A 16,607-nucleotide genomic window follows, 5' to 3' on the forward strand; every position below is an offset into this window, starting at 1 on the left:
TTCATATTTTGTATATTTTATTTAAAGTTTATTTTATTTCATTTAATTCTTAAATTTTATTTAATTTTATTATTTTGTTTTGTTTTAATCGTTATTTTTTTAGTTTATTTTGTTTTGTTATGTGCTTTCCCGAAAATAAGAGAGGGTCTTATTTTCTTTTGAGCCCTGAAATAAGTGCTTGGCTTATTTTTGGGGAGGTCTTATTATTTTTGATAATAAATCAAGAGGTGCAGGAGGTGGCGAGCATAGTCACCTGTTGTGACTCAGCAGTTCTGCTGAGAGTTTTTTCGGGATACAAAATTCAGTATGCAGCTGGGGCTTGTGGGAGGAGGTTTGGGGATAAAAGGACAGATGCTGCCATACCCCAGTCGCTGGAGTCAACGTTCCTTCATGTGTTCCGTGTCTGGTACAATATTGCTTGCTTATTACTCGTGATTATGCCTGTTACATTTGGATAAATGCTTTGGTGTTTTCTGTAAATCTGATCCATGAAGACGGTGGAAGAAGGGCAGCATTTGTAAGAGCTTTTGTTTTGAATTCTTATCAGAGATTTATGTTTATCTTATTTCTGGGCTCGAAGCCAGTTTGAACTGAAAACTGATAAAGAAAAGTCCTTTTAAGTTTAATTGTCTGTGTTTGTTAACGAGCTGTCAAGGGGGAGTCAGAACAGTCACCTCATGGCTGCTGCTGTGTTGCAATATTTTGAGGGAGGGCTTATTTTCAGGGGAGGGCTTGTTTTAGTGCATGCGCTCAAAAGCCCAATTGGGCTTATAATCTGGGGAGATCTTATTTTCAGGGAAACAGGGTATATTATGGGTTACCTAGAACCAGTCTGAAGTCAGGTATGCTTAATTGAAATAAATAAATTATAGGACTAAATAAAATACCTTAAGGTAAATGACACATACTAAGGCCAAGATCTGTTCATCATTTAGGCATAGTGACATTGTATGATGACAGAGTCTAGTTGCATAGTGGGATAAACTTCCTGAAAGTAGAAAAATTCAATAGTGGAATCAGTTACTGAGGAATTTACACAGAGGCTGTTGTTTTAATTTGGATTCCAGGATGAAACAGAGGAATTGGACTTATGGTAAAAAAAAAAAAAAAAAAAAGCTCCCTGATTCTAAAGGGAAAAAAAACTCCCTGTAAAGACTTTGTTTGTTACCATTATAAAACATGCCTTTCCTTCCCTGAAGAAACAGAGGCTGCCTACACAGCATTTTGCACTAAAATAACTGTTCTGTGCTCACATAGGCAGAAGTGATGACATTACCTTGAGAATTGGTTGCCCGGCCTAGAAAATAATTCCTATTCTTTGGCATAGAAAGCAAGGAGATGATTATCTCATAAGATATTTTTATTCATAGTTGAATCAAATTTCTTGGTTTCCTGACAGATCCCTTTTTGTTTTCTGTCTCTGAAAAGACACAGTGAAGTAAATAAGGCTGATAGATCTCCATCACTGGTACCTAAAGGCTAATGTATACTACCAGTTCATCTCAGTATAAGCACAAGCCACCCACTACTTCTGGACAGCAGAATGTATGATGATGTTGCCAGCACCTTAAAGACCGGCCTCTAATGTAATATCCTCCCCACCAATCCTTCAGGTTTTCTGAATATTTATCAAAAATAGTGTTTTTCTTCTTGTGCTGTTTTATGGCATGCTTTCCAGCTTTCATACTGTGCTTCCATACTTGATAAGTAACTTCCATCCTGTCCAATTGGCTATTGCTGCCCGTGGTAGGAAGAGGCCTCCCTTGAAGTTATTTATTGCTGCATTCCACTGCCATTTTTTTTTTACAAATTCAAGCTGGGTTTACAAGTTACAAGATGCGTTGTTTTGTCTTAAAAACTTTATTGATCCATCAGACAAGGATGGACCAGCCTTCATTTCTTTTTTTAAAAAAAACAGATGAAATTGACAGGCATGCTGCCACTTTCTCTTCAAGCCCAAGGCACAGGAAAATGGCAAAACTGTAGCCCTCCCTCCCTCTCTTTTTTCTTTCTTTCTTTCTTTCTTTCTTTCTTTCTTTCTTTCTTTCTTTCTTTCTTTCTTTCTTTCTTTCTTTCTTTCCTTCCTTCCTTCTGAAAGGCTAAAAAAGCACAGGAAGTTCAAAATCCAAGGCTGTGCTAAACAGAACCCAGACAACCCATCATCTTGAACAATGTAAAGGGAAATCTGGCATGGGAGTTCTCAAGCAAGCTTTGTTTCCAGAAGTTTGTGCACTACAGTTGAAGGCTGCATCGCAGAAAAGTCCCGAGTCATAATAGCTGGTTCTTCACATCGGAAGGAAAACAGAGTCAACTTGATCATGTAGCTTTCCATCAGAAAAATAAAATAAAATGGGAGAAAGGTGCTGACGCCGCGACGGCATGACATGCAATCTTGGTGCTCCGAGATCGCAGTTGATATTTCTGCCACTGAATGGTCCATTCAGACCTAAACCATCCCACAGAGATGGTGATTGTGAAGGGCACCTTCTGCTGATCTCAGGATACTGCAAAGTCACTGAAAGATCCAGGAATAGCCTTTTTTCTGGTGACAGAAACGCAGCTAATGAAGCTGCTGAAGTTGGGACAGTTCGGAATGGGAAGAAAGTGAAAAGAGAACGTATGTTGAATTGGTGAGGAAATTTTATTATTAGAAAAAGAGACTACCCCCAAAAAAATCAAGTTAAATTAAGATTGAAGATAGAAGACTGTAAGCGGCAAAATTAATCTACATTAATCTTAGTGTGTTATCCTATTTCTAATTTTTTTTCATGGATGGAATTTTTACAAAGGATTCCTATTTTTTTAAACTGAATGGATTAATTTTTCCTTCTTCTTTTTCACTTTTGCTTACATCTATGGATTAAAATTTTCCTTCTTTTTTATAATGCTTGTTTGGCTTGATTGAATTGTTTTTGATCTCCATTTAAGGTTTTTTTTTTCTTTCTTAAGCTTGGAATATAAAGAAGATAATAAGAAGGATTATAAAGAGGGTTGTAACAACAGGAGGAAAAGCAGTTACACTGCCACTTAGAGGCTGGAGGCTGGATACATTGTTCTTTCTTCTTTCTCTTTGATCACTTGAGATTCAAGGTTCTTTCAGTTTGTTTACTGACAGTGATAGTAGAAAGAGCACAAGTTGTTTATACAGGTGCTTTTTGGGAGTTCTATCACTAGCTATTGGAGGGAAGACAACATTTGGACTTGAAAGATAATAAATGAATCTGTTTGAAGTTTATTAAAATAGCCTTGAATCCTATGGTGGCAGTGTCTGCAAAATTGGAAGAATGGCGGAGGAGGAAAAAGAAACTAACATTGCAAATGATTATGTTTGAAATTCAAAATGTATTAGTTGTGACAGAGAGAATTGAAAAGAGATTGGAGAATATGGAACGCAAAACAGAAAAATTTGATGGATAAACTAAGGATGTTTATCAAATGAAGAATGTGGAGGACAGAGTTCAAAAAATGGAAGAAAAAATGAGCAAAGAGATAAGAAAACTGTGGATACTGACAACAAAGTGAGCGTGGTTGGTAATGGCAAGAGCAGAATATGGAAAGGGGAGATAGATGGATTGGAACTCTACCCCAGACTTCATAGCACAGAAGTAGAAAAGAGAGAAAAATTGATGGAGATAAGGAGATAAATTTTGACAGAAGCACCAGTGATAACCAAAGATAAGCTGATGGAAAGAGCAGATGCTGGGTTTTGAGCTTTTATGAGATACGAAAGGAACAACATGTTGCAACATACAAGATTTATTAAGAAAGTTATAGAATATTAATGCTACAAATGGCAAGAGATATAAGACTGCACTATTACTGGAAAGATACAAGTTGATGCAATGAAAATGTATAATAAAAACTAAGCTAAATTTAGTTTACTAGTAGTGTGTATAAAATGAAGTGACAATAGCTATAGTTAAATAATGATTAATAATTATAACAATACATATAGATATAGTAGTTTGATAAAATGAAATTTTATATAAACAACACATGGAGAATATGAGAGGAGGTTTAAAAGCTTTATCTAGAATATGTTATAAAGATGTATTGTGATTAGATGATTTTAGGATGATTTAATAGAATGTTATCATATAATCCTATTCTAGATTTTGAATATTATATATAAAAGGATGTAAAAACAATTATAGTCAAATTAAGGTTCAGATATACTAATCATGATATACATGAATATATGTAAATTTAAAATATGTGATTTGATATGAAAAGCAGGTGGTGACTATGGAAGAGATGCATGGAAATACTGTAACCAACTGACACACTTTCTACAATTTGTAATGGAAGACTTTTTTTTAAATGTTTGTTTGTCTTTGTTCAAAAACAAATAAAAATTGTTTAAAAAAAGAAAAGAAAAAGAAATAAAAGCTATTTATTCTTTCAGTCAGCCTTACGTTTTCCCTGTTAAACATTATTGTGCCCTTCTCATTATTATTTATTTATCAAATTTAGAAACCACCCCTATCACACACACATTGACTCTGGGTGGCATAGACTCTGGACAGGGTTTTTGTATTCAGTCATTCCATTCATTCCATATAGAACATGGCAGTCCATTTTTTTTACTACCCATTTGCTCGTGTGCATGCATGCACTCATGTGTGTTGCTTCTGTGCATGCACAGAAGTGTCCGGGCAGGTGGGTAGAGCCTCTCACTGCCACCACTACCTGTCCACCCAATCTGGACTGAACTGGGAGCAATCCACCTCTGGAACATGGGTATAAAACTCAATCACATCACGGGTCGTATCATGATGTATTGCAACTTTTTTTTGCCTTTGTGGAGCTGAGGTGGGCATGATGTATCCGGCCAGCAGGCCACCAGTTTGACAGGCCTGATGTAGAACTTGTGACGTAGGTCTCAGTAGATATCATATCAGAGAGGAAAAGAGTGGAGAAAGAGGGGAAAAAAGATATGAAAGTGTTGTTAATAATAAAAATATATAGCTTACCTTGGTGCCTGTAAGAAAGAACTAGAGAGAGCTTGTAGGTATCAAGCCCAAATATTTATTCCTTTGTGCCCATTGGTTTATTTGTCCCACCAGAGAAGACACCATGCCTGTAACACATTTATTGGAATGTCTCTGGGTCCACCAATGTCCTTTTGAGATCCAGATGAGAAGTTCACCTTCAATTAAATGGTTTTATGATTGGTTAAATCCATCAAGAGATCTACTTTATAAACCTTTATAAATTTCCATTGTGCCTTCAACCCCAAAACAATGCCTTCCTTTGGTTTAGAATAGCATTTATTTCTATGGGAAATTCAATGAACCATGCCTAAAACAGAAGACTTACTACAATGTGTGAATCCTGTGCCTTTTGAAAAGAAGAGGGAGTCAACTTATTTTCCAAAGCACCAGAAGGCAAGACAAGAAACATTGGATGTAAACTAATCAAGGAGAGAAGCAACTTGGAATTAAGGAGAAACTTCCTAACAGTGAGAACAAATAACCAGTGGGACAGTTTGCCTTTAGAAATTGTGAGTGATTCATCACTGCATGGTTTTTAGAAGAAATTAGACAGGCAGTTGTCTCAAATTGTATAGGTTCTTCTGCTTGAGCAGGAGTTTGGACTGGAAGACCTCCAAGGTCCCTTTCAGCTGTATTATGATTGAAATATTTCTGTCTTATTTCTGATTGCTCTCCCTGACTTTTATCATATTTTCTTTCTTTGTATGACACTTCTTACACTCAGCAGCATTTCTCTACATCATAAAAATGTAGATACTTTTAAGTGTCTTCCATTCACTTTTCTTCCTTAATTAACTGTTAATAATTTAGAGGCTACAGTTTTCTTGTTTCTACTGTTACTAATTAACACAGAAACCTGTGATATCAGATTTAAACTTCTTGAGCTATAAAGCCATTATTTTGTTATTTGGCTTCACAACACATTCAAGATTAAAGGTAGGGAAATTTTGCTAATGGGATAATTTGAGTATCTCTCCTATGACACTGGCCATGCTGGAGTGGGATGATGGGAACTGAATTTCAAAAATCCCAGGAGAGCATCAGTTATCTAGCCACATCCTAGAAAAGCAGTTGCTACATTGCATGGTTAAATTGTGAAATTGAACAAGGAGTAGATGTTCTGTCTAGATCAAGGTTAAGTCTGTTCTTAGCTATGGATCACTGTGTGTTTTGAGCTAGCCATTCTTTATCAAACCAACCTCTATCACAGATTGTTCTTGGGATAAAATGAAAATTGATTGCTATGTAAGTTAGACTTGAGGAATGATGAGACATACTTCTAAAAAATCATTTAAAAATGAAACTTGTTTAACTATTTCTTTCAACTTCCATTAGACAGCCTAAATATAAATGCTTTTTAAAGAAAGAAAAGAACTATTTCTGTTAATTATTGCTTGTGTATTTTCTACTTACAGCGGAAGATACCAATAATCAACAATTCATTGCTGTAGTAGAACAATAGTAGATTCTTAGAGGATAGTATAAAAAGAGATTATAGAGTTGAATGGTGACTTCCGAATATAAGGCATTTCTGGACCATACTTGCAATGTGAAATTAATGGATGTGTTATGCGTTGGCCATGCCCACATCCAATTTAGAGAAGGGGGAAAGTCACAATATGTCACATAATATGGCAGTGATGGCGTGAGTTTGACACCCCTGATATAGCCAATGGCTATAATGTAGATTTCTGGAAAACAGAAAGGACCAATTTGCATTGAATTAGAAGCAATTCCCTATCACGTGGAACAGATTGCAATGAATCTTTCCAAACGGCAAGTTACCTATCACTGAGAGAAACCATAAGTCCATAGGCAATTAAACTAATTTAGTGTGCCACTGAGTGTATATTTTGAAATGTGCTACATATATAGGGGGGAAAGTATTTTTTTATTTATTATTAAAGCTATTGTTTTTCAATCTGCTGATTTCTGAGGGATTGGATTTTATCTGTTAAGGTTACCATCACCAGGTTACAAAAAAAGGGATGACCAACAAATGGTGGACAGATTGATTTTCTGCCATCTTGTGGCTTTTGAGATTTTTGCAGTCCAGTTCTAATTCCAATAGTAGTGCTTGTTTATGACTATGGGAACTGAAACTACAGTGGAAAGTATTATTGCTTAATGTGCTTTCTTGGGAAACCACATAAAGGAAACTTTAAGTCAGGGACCTCTACAATGTCCCTACCTTTTTTACAAGGTTAAAAAAAAGTCAAAATAATAGCTCAGACCATGTGATTAAAGCCCTGGCTCTGTTGTGCATGTATTTCACATAGACAATGATGGGGCTTCCATTGTGTTCTTGCAGGCATGATTTTGATATTTTCTACTACACTGAGAATACTGCTGCTTTGTGGAATATCATACACCTGCATATTTCTGTTCAGCTGAGTAATTACTATTTTTTCCAAATGCATTTGAAGTCCTGCTGGTTTTAATAGAAACACACTACTACTACAACTATTACAATTACTACTACTACTACTGCAAACAACAACAATAAACAATTGATAGGAAAAAAGCTATTATAATTTCTCTCTTTTATCCATAACCCTAACCTATCACCACTGAATTTCATATTTGTTCTGACAGATGAATGTTCATTAGAGCCACAAACAGAAAATTTTCATGATTTATTATGTCATGGTTTTCCCCCCCCCATATTTTCAAAGGTTTACATAGTCATAATAATAACATTCTCATGTCAGGTGGTTAACATATCATACATTTCATATGTTTACCCTATGTTTTGCTCTCAAGAAATGCTTTTTTCTGATATCAGTTTTGTGCACACCATACATAAATATTTGGTATTCAAGAAAAAAAATGTATTACCTTTCTGTGTCTACACCTTTTTAAATTTGAAATATGACACAGTATTACAAAAAAAATCCCTATTATTGCACAACTGGGAAGCCTGAAAGCTTTGGGGAATATCCCATTAATCAAACAAGTCCAAAAATCAAGCAAGCAATGAATGAAAGTTTTGGTACTTTATAGCTTTCAGGTTATGGTTGCATCAACCATTTAGAGTTCAAAGAAACAAATATCATGATTTCTGAAGTGCTTTCCAATGGCAAATTATCTGTAAGTAGATTTTAGGACATAGACATTTTCTCTTAGTATAGCTAGGAAGTTAGTCTAAAAAAATAAAACAAATGAACATCCTGGAGATCCTTTTTGGACAGAATGCCAGAAAACCGGGTAAACTGCAAACATAGATAAAGAGTATCTAAATCTTGTATAACATTGTATACAAACATTAACTCAGAGATGACCATTGCTCCCTTGCTGAGATAATGTCCTATCCACCTGTCTTCCCCACTGCCAATCCTTTTCATGCATCTATTGCTTCTATTTTAGCTTGTCACTGAATGCAGGTGTCCTTATTGTGCATGTGCAGGGTGTTAAAGAAAATGATGGGTTAAACCCTCTGACTTTGCTGCCTTCTTGCTTTCTAAAGATCTCCAGCTGGTAGGAAACCATCTGCCAAACATGGTGTTGCAGCAGGAAAGAGTTAGGCTTTGACATCTTTATCATATCATGCACCTTTCCTGTGGACAAGCAAAGGATAGCCAGAATTAGGAAGAGAATTGAAGGGAATGGATCAAAATCAGGGATAGCGCTGAATCATAGGGATGTACACACACAATCCTGTGAATTTCCCCCCAAAACCATAGAGATTGGCTTTCACAAGTTTTGAAAGATGTTTTTCCTCTGAGCAAGGAGAGGGACCTCCACAAACCAACCACACAGAATCCCTCTAGATTGTTCTGAAGGAGGAGAGGATGGTCTAAAAACAACAACAACAACAACAACAATTCCCTTGGAAGCCTATCATTTCATTATGACTGTTGACAGAATGGCCAAATTTTAAATATCTTGTATTTGCTTTTGGCTTAAGGGTAAAAACGCTCATTTGATACAGTTACAGATGCTTTGAGGCTGTCTCACAGATGGGTTGGCAATGAGATGAAGGCAAAATTGTGGTGATGTGGCAGAGGAATCATTTTGTTTGGTCAGCCCATGGTTAGATCCCATAATTAGTTCTGTATTGGGAAGGGCCATAAATCATGAGTAATGTTGACAAAGCAATAATAGAAGATTGTCACAGAACTATAGAAACAAAATTAGATGTTATTTATAGATATTAACATTTTCAACTATGTTGATATGCAATTACGTTTTTAAAATATTGATAACCAAAGTTTTCCAAGAATCACCAAAACCATATCTGTAGATGTTATTTATTCTAATACACTGGTACTCTATAAAATACTTTTCAGAGATCACAGAGATTTAAACAGAAACAAAGAATTCAGAAAAGAATTCAGATTCTCTTGTTCAAAGAAGGGGAACACCAGTGGTGGGTTCCTACTGGTTTGGACCGGTTTGGCAAAACTGGTAGTAGTTTGGTGGCCTGGGTCGCTGGAACTGGCCATGACCGAGACCTGCCACACCTCCAAACCAGTTCCACATCTTGTTTTTTTATTCTGCACATGCGCAGAACAATTTCTGTTGTACTGTGGATACACGTGCAGCGCATCTGTGAGCGAAACTGGCAGTAGTGGCTGCCGGAACCCATCTCTGGTGGGTTAAAAGCACATTATCCTTTTTGTGCTTCAAAATTATAAAGAAATGTTATCAGAGATGGAGAAGCCAGCCTAGTAAATTAATTTGTATCTAAAGCAATTCCATCATTATATACGAGGGGAAAAATTGCTATTCCTAGTAGGGTTTCATAAAATCTGTGCTGAACTAGGGTGAAATTTATTTAGCCGTACAATTCTCTGCCAGACTGAAAAAGATGAATCAGCTGATTTAAGAAATAGTAATTCTACATGAATGAGAAACCACTAGAAACTCTAGTTGTGCACTAACCTAATAGTGACAAAGGAATGCAGTGATAAACCACTTCAATACTACTGCCATGGAGTCATCTTGGAGTGTTATGTAGTCACCAGGAATTTGGTTAGACTCAAGGTAGAGTTCATCTTTATTCCATCAAACATTTATTAGAAAACGCGAGTTGGAAACTTAAAATATGAATTAGGTCTTTCCATAATCGCATGTATTTTTTCAAGAAAGCATGTTCTTAAATAATTTGGATGTAAAAATTAAACTGACCATGGCAAACACACTATTTGCTCCACATTAATGTAACAGCCTGAAAATTTTGAGAGTTTCCTTCTTTACAAAGAGGTTGACAGTACCATATGGATTGTGACAGGTGACAGTATCCTAAAATGAAAATACATAATGCTTTTATCAGTATTTACAAATTAGAAAAGACCCTTTTTATCTGTAAGCATAATAACAATTGTCAAGCTTTTCAGATCTGGGGAAGTATCAACATTTTCTATGAAAATACCAGTGCCTCTCATGTCTAATATACCCAAGTATAAGAAAGTCTCAGTGGGTGTGAAGGCTCAACAATTAAAGACCCTGAGCTTGTCAACTGGAAAGCTGACAGCCTGGGTTCGAGACTAAAGCACTTTGCAACAGCGTGAGCTTCCATTACTTACTCCAAGTCCTGCCCACTAAGCAGTTTGAAAGCATCATCAACATCTTTTAACAACCTCATAATCCCTTGTGGGGTGGAGTCTGGCCAACTGAATTAAGCTATCAGAATGTTTTAATGGCCAGATACCCTTCTTGCTGCCTATGCGGAGTTTTGTTCAGAAGATATACGTACATCAGTGTGCCTAGAGAGAGAAATGTCTGTCTTTACCTAGGATCGAACTCACAGTCTCCTGATTGTGAGGCGAGAGTGCCATCATTTAAAAGCATGCAAATGCGAGTAGATAAATTGGCACCACTTCAGTGGGAAGGGAACAACATTTCATGTGCCTCAGCATATAGTTATGCTGGCCATATGACCATGGAAGTAACTTTGGACAATGCTGACTGCCCCAGCTATGAAATGTAGATAATCTTCCTAGAGTCGGACATGACTGCACAGGGAAAACCTTTCCCTTTCCGTTTATCATGAAGTCTCAGCATTTTTGCAATAAATCTTACAAAACATTACTTTTGTCCACTCCCATCAACCACAATCACAACTACAATCACCTCCTTGGGGCAGTTGAGAACAATATTCAGTTTATTGGTACTATGTTGTAGAGTCCTGTATTGTGACAGTATCTATTACCTTGAGATTTAATAATGGATAACAGCTTGGCTGGCTTCAGAAAAGGATTGGAGGAATTCATGGAAGTCATGGAGATCACCAGCTATTACTTTGATGGCAATGTGTTAGCCTCTGAAAGTTGTTTTCTGGGAGGCTAGTGGGCTTCCTTGTGCAGCTATCCATGAGTAAAGACTGCTTGACTAGAAAGGTCATGGATCCAACCCAGCAAAACACCGTTTTTGTTCTTATGATCAGAGGATAGACTTCTCCAAAGCTGATGCTTAGTTTATTTTGAAGATGGAAAATGTGTGAGAAAATTCATGAATGTGAAATACATAGTTAACAAATGTATGAAAGATGGAATTTTTAAAATTAATCACTAAGCATATTCTTTCTGCATTTGACTTCTTCCTAGAGTCAGAATAATGGTAGATCACCATTATTTGGTTAATATAAAGACAGAGAAGGTTTTTGTTGTTTCTTTCTTCCAAACATGTTCAGAATCACTGCATACTTTTTTGAAAACATGACAGAAATGATTTATAGGGAAAGAAATTTTCTAGTTTGACTGTATAAAGAACAGTATGTAAGCTAACCCACCAGATTTGAAGTCTAACAAGACTTTCTTTGCTACATTATTGTGAAATGAAACCCAGAGAGATTGTTATAAAGATCTCTGGGATTGATAGTCAATATCTATCCTGGAATCCTCCCTGGAAAACACTAATTTACCATCCATGTGTACAGAGGACAAAGTCCTCCTCTGTTTTTCATTCCTATGGGCATCCTCTGGACTATTTCTCCCCCTTTTGGTATCTTCATCATGAGATCTTTAAAGAAAAAAATATCCATCAAGACCACATTTCATCTCAAACAATTACAGGCCTGAGAGACTTTGGTATCCCTAGGTATATTTATTACATTTGTCTAGGATATGGCTGTCAGGAGGCACGACAAGTGACAAAATGTGTGTCACAACATAAACCTCACCTCCTTTTGTATAAAAATCCCAGTAAATAGGAAAGAAGTGGTGCTTATAGAATACATATTGTGGCCTCCTCCAGATACTTACTCCTCTAGGATACTAATATTTAAACATATTCAAAAGTGGGGTATTCTTATGATTTAGAAATAAATGATCACATGAAAGTACATAAAAACTCATCTAGGCCTGTTTCAATTATATTTCAACCAACCCAAAGCTGTGTAGCTGTGTAGCCTGTTGTGATTTTCATGAGTGTTTCCCAATAAAATTTACAGTTCTAAAAATATTGCTTTTGTTTTAACAAAAACAGGAATCATGTGTAGATTGCAATTAGATTAACATTTCTACCTTATGCTGTGAGATATCAAGCACAGCAATATTATAAACTGACTAAATTAGATGCATTCATTTGTCTTTGATTTGATTTTTAGGGTTTTTGTGATTAGCAGAAGTCTTGGGTTGTTCACAGGTTTTCAGGCAGGTTCTTTAATATTTCTTGGAATATAATGGCAGAATCTTTTGAAGAATCTAAGCACCTCCACCATCTACAGAATAGAGCTAAGTCATTTTGAGGCAAATTATCCTTACTTCTAGGCTTGAAAGGCTCAAATGAGCCTAATTTGTTGACCCAAAATTTGGTTGTCAAATGCCCAAATTTCAACAGTATGACTTTGGGAGATTTTAAGAATGGCAAATGCAAAAAACACAACAGGTTCTCCTCATCCCATGTTTGCCTTTATTTTAATTGGAAATAAAATCAAATAGTATGACTTGAAAGTGTGTCATTCTGCCACTGAATTTCACTCATGTGCTCTTGATGCCTGGGGTTTGCAAATAGGGTATAAGGCTGAAGAAAATAATCTGAATAATGACAAAACTTGGTAACAATTTCAACAAATTGTTTCATCAAATACACCTTCCATTGTAGAAAAACTCTTGCTGCTCTGATTTTGATGAAATGAAACCTTTTTTCTTAACATACAAACCTGTTGGGGAAAGCTGTATATTTGGCCTTTAAACTGTTGAGTGTAATTTTGAGATGGCCACCATAAAACCGTAAAATCATCTGAAAGTTGTATTAAGAATGATTTTCCTCTGGTGGAGTATAATGGCTTTAAGACAGAGAAACTTAACTTTACACGACTAGACATATTACCTTTCAGAGGAGACACTCACAACAGATTATAAAGTAGCAAAGTCAGTACCTTGTGTAACCTGGCATAACTTTTTCCATAGCATTGAAAAAAGGCAGTCTGGAGGGAAAAGGGCAGTTTTTACCGTAATTGGTAGGATTCTGGAGCAGAGGCACTGAAATCCATCAATAAACACTCATATGATTTAAGCCTGAGATCAGGAGTATCTTCAACAAAGCATTTCCAGGTATAGTTGAGCTAAAGTTGTAACAATTTGTACCAAGTATTTCGTATTTCAACTAATTTTGCAGTTGCTTTCTCTTTTGAAGGAAAACAAACAAACAAACAAACATGTTACAGTGATGAACATATTGAATAAAAGCTTTTTTACTATTATGAAGAGATTCTATAAGGTTGTCAAGAATTAACAGGCAGAACTGACTTCCATTAATCTTTCCTAGCATTCCTTCCACAGACTTAATTAAAGAATATTTACAGAAATTTTCTTTATACAGAACTGACAACAACTACTGTACAACATCTTAAGATAATTCAGAGAGAGCTAATAGCATACCCATGTGCATTGTTCATCATTTTTTTTTAAAAAAAAAACTTTTCTGAAGTTGACTGGATCTAATAACACCATCATCACTAGAGAAATGGATACTACCATTTAAAAGGTAGTCTTGTGGGAGATGACCAGGTTGAGCTTGAGAGAGGATTCAAATGAATCATCAGTCATGAGTCCCATCGTGTCCACAAAAGATCAAAGTCCAGTCCATCTTGAATTCCTTATCTACTGCCAAATTACTTTGACAGTTAGTAGTTCAGATTCTTGTAGAGAGCTTAAGCTTGCAATAAATCTTTATACCCATTTAAAATGTTTGGATCTCTTGATTTCTTTGGCACTTGACAAGTGTTTGCTTAATAACCATTTGTTCAATGACTGAAGTTACAATGGAACTAAATGACTGGCACTTACATCCAACCTTCAAAGATATGAATGTTGAAATGCCTCCCCGGTCACGTGATTAAAATTCAGGTTCTTGAAAGCCTGCCTGCATTTACAATCACAGGAATGGTTCAATTTGTTCCCTTTGCCCTTTTAGCTGTTTTGCATTCCACTGCCCCCCCCCCACTGTTTTATGCTCTGCTGCTCTTATTGTCATCTGTTTCTCTATCCTATTGTCCTGTGCTCCATTCTCTTGACACCCCCAACTGATCTTCACCATCTTCTTCCTCCCATGACTGAAGAGATGTGCTCAGTCTGAGCCTTTGCAAGGCAGCTGTTGGCAATGTGATGCTTTCTCCTTCTGAAGTCTTGGCTCATCAGCAGTGAGGGAGCACGAATGTCAGTTGGGGGCAGTAGGGGCAGTGGGATTTAGGACATGTTGCGCATGTTTCCAACCCTGGCAGCAGCCCTCCTAACCTGGCTGCACTCACATAGTACTGCAATAGCTCTTTGCATGCCCTCCTGCCTCCAGGAGCAGCCACTCTGGCCTGGAAGCACTCACGTCATGCTGTTGTAGCCATATACTCAACTGCTGGCCTGCTTGCAAACTGTCTGGGAACTCCCTGTTGGCTTCCCCATTGAATTTGCTTGTTGGAAGGTTGCCATTCTTCAAGAAGTCATAAGGATATTTACAGAAATTTTCTTTATACAGAACTGTCAGCAACTACTGTACAGCATCTTAAGATAATTCACTTCACTTGCAGTTCTTACTCAATGATGGCAACATGAATTGCTGGAATTGCTGTCACTAAGTGATGTGGTCTTATGACATTGCACTTTATAACTATAGTACACTACTTAGTGACAGAAATTCTGGACCCAATTAGTATTGTTAATCAAAGACTATCTGTAAGAACATATTAAAAGCTATATCAAATTATTTTGAATCCTATCTTTATCATCCCCTCTCACAATTGTATCCAATTTGATTCCGGCTAACATAAGCCACTTCATTTTGTTTCATATAAAGGTGATTTGAATTTTGCAGTAATTTAATAGAAGTCACTTGGTCTATGTAAGGGTCTGAATAACACTTTTGAATTGCATGCCATTCTTCTCCGATAACAACATGTAACTCTAGTTCTTAGATACACCCACCACAATCTGTGTGACAAACTGTTCTCACTTGTGATGTTGGCAGAGGTGGCTCTCCTCCCCCCTCACCAATATCATAGAATCTGTGCGATATGATATGACCCATTTTAAACTTATTTAATAAATTATAATGTTCTAAGCACACATATGTGCTGTTATTCAGTGTGGTAAGCTGTCCAGAGTCTTTTAGAGTGGGGCAGCTATAACAAATCTAAACAGTAATAGCAATAATAAGAACAGTAAAAGAAGCTATCAAAACAATGGTCTTTCCAAAGTTAGAAGGTCATCCATGTGTTTCAGTATACCCTGACTACTTCATCATCAATAATATCAAACTAGAAAATTCAATATGATGATGAAAGTGCACAGGTCAAAAGATCATCAGAATCCTTCGCAATTCTTGTGTTCAGCAAATTTAAAAGCTGCCCAGCTTTGCCCCATAGAGAGTTTGGAAAATAGCTTAGCTATTTGATGCTTTGCAGGGTGCACAGCAATCTCAGCTGGTTTCAGCTGAATGCCTTCTTTCTCATAGAAATAGCTATTTTTCCCCCTTTTATTCTCAGCATCTGTACACCAGGAAGCGTCCCAGACACTTCTTGAAATATACTCTCAAAACAATTGGTCGAATTTCCCTTAAAAATGCCAAATGTCAGAGATTGCCACAGTGCTCTTGCCTTTCTCTGTTGCTGTCTGCAAGTCAACAGTACGTCATATCACTTCAATGATATTCTCATTGCTTTGCATGCAGAGTTCCTGTTTTTTAATTTCAGCATATCTTCAACCCATGGAGTTGATACGGAGGAGGGGGGAAGCATTGTTCTCCCCTTCAGAAGAGCATGTCTGGGTTGTAAATGCAGGTTGACTTTTTATTATTTATTTAAATTTATTTGGTGTGAATGCAAGTTCACGATAGGTCCGTGATGGCAAATGTATGGCAAGCATGCCAGAGGTGGCATGCAGCATCCTCTCCGATGGCACATGAGCCGTTGCCCCCGTTCAGCTCTGCCATGCATGTGTGTGTGTGCACCTCCCACCATCCATCTGGTCTTCGGGTGCCACACATGCATGGAGGGGTGAAGCATGTGTAGGAGTTGCACACACATGTGTGGAAGGGTACACACATTGCATTTTGGGGGTTCGGGCTCACGGTTGCACACACATTTTGGGCACTCCGACCAAAAAAGATTAGCCATCACTGCAATAGGGTGTCTTGGTCTTCAGGAATTTTTACTGTAGCAAATACAAGTGACAGTAT

Source organism: Thamnophis sirtalis, unplaced genomic scaffold (assembly GCF_051295495.1).
Source record: "Thamnophis sirtalis isolate CommonGarterSnake01/CBP01778 unplaced genomic scaffold, rThaSir2_p1.2 scaffold_1, whole genome shotgun sequence".
NCBI classification, from domain to species: Eukaryota; Metazoa; Chordata; class Lepidosauria; order Squamata; family Natricidae; genus Thamnophis; species Thamnophis sirtalis.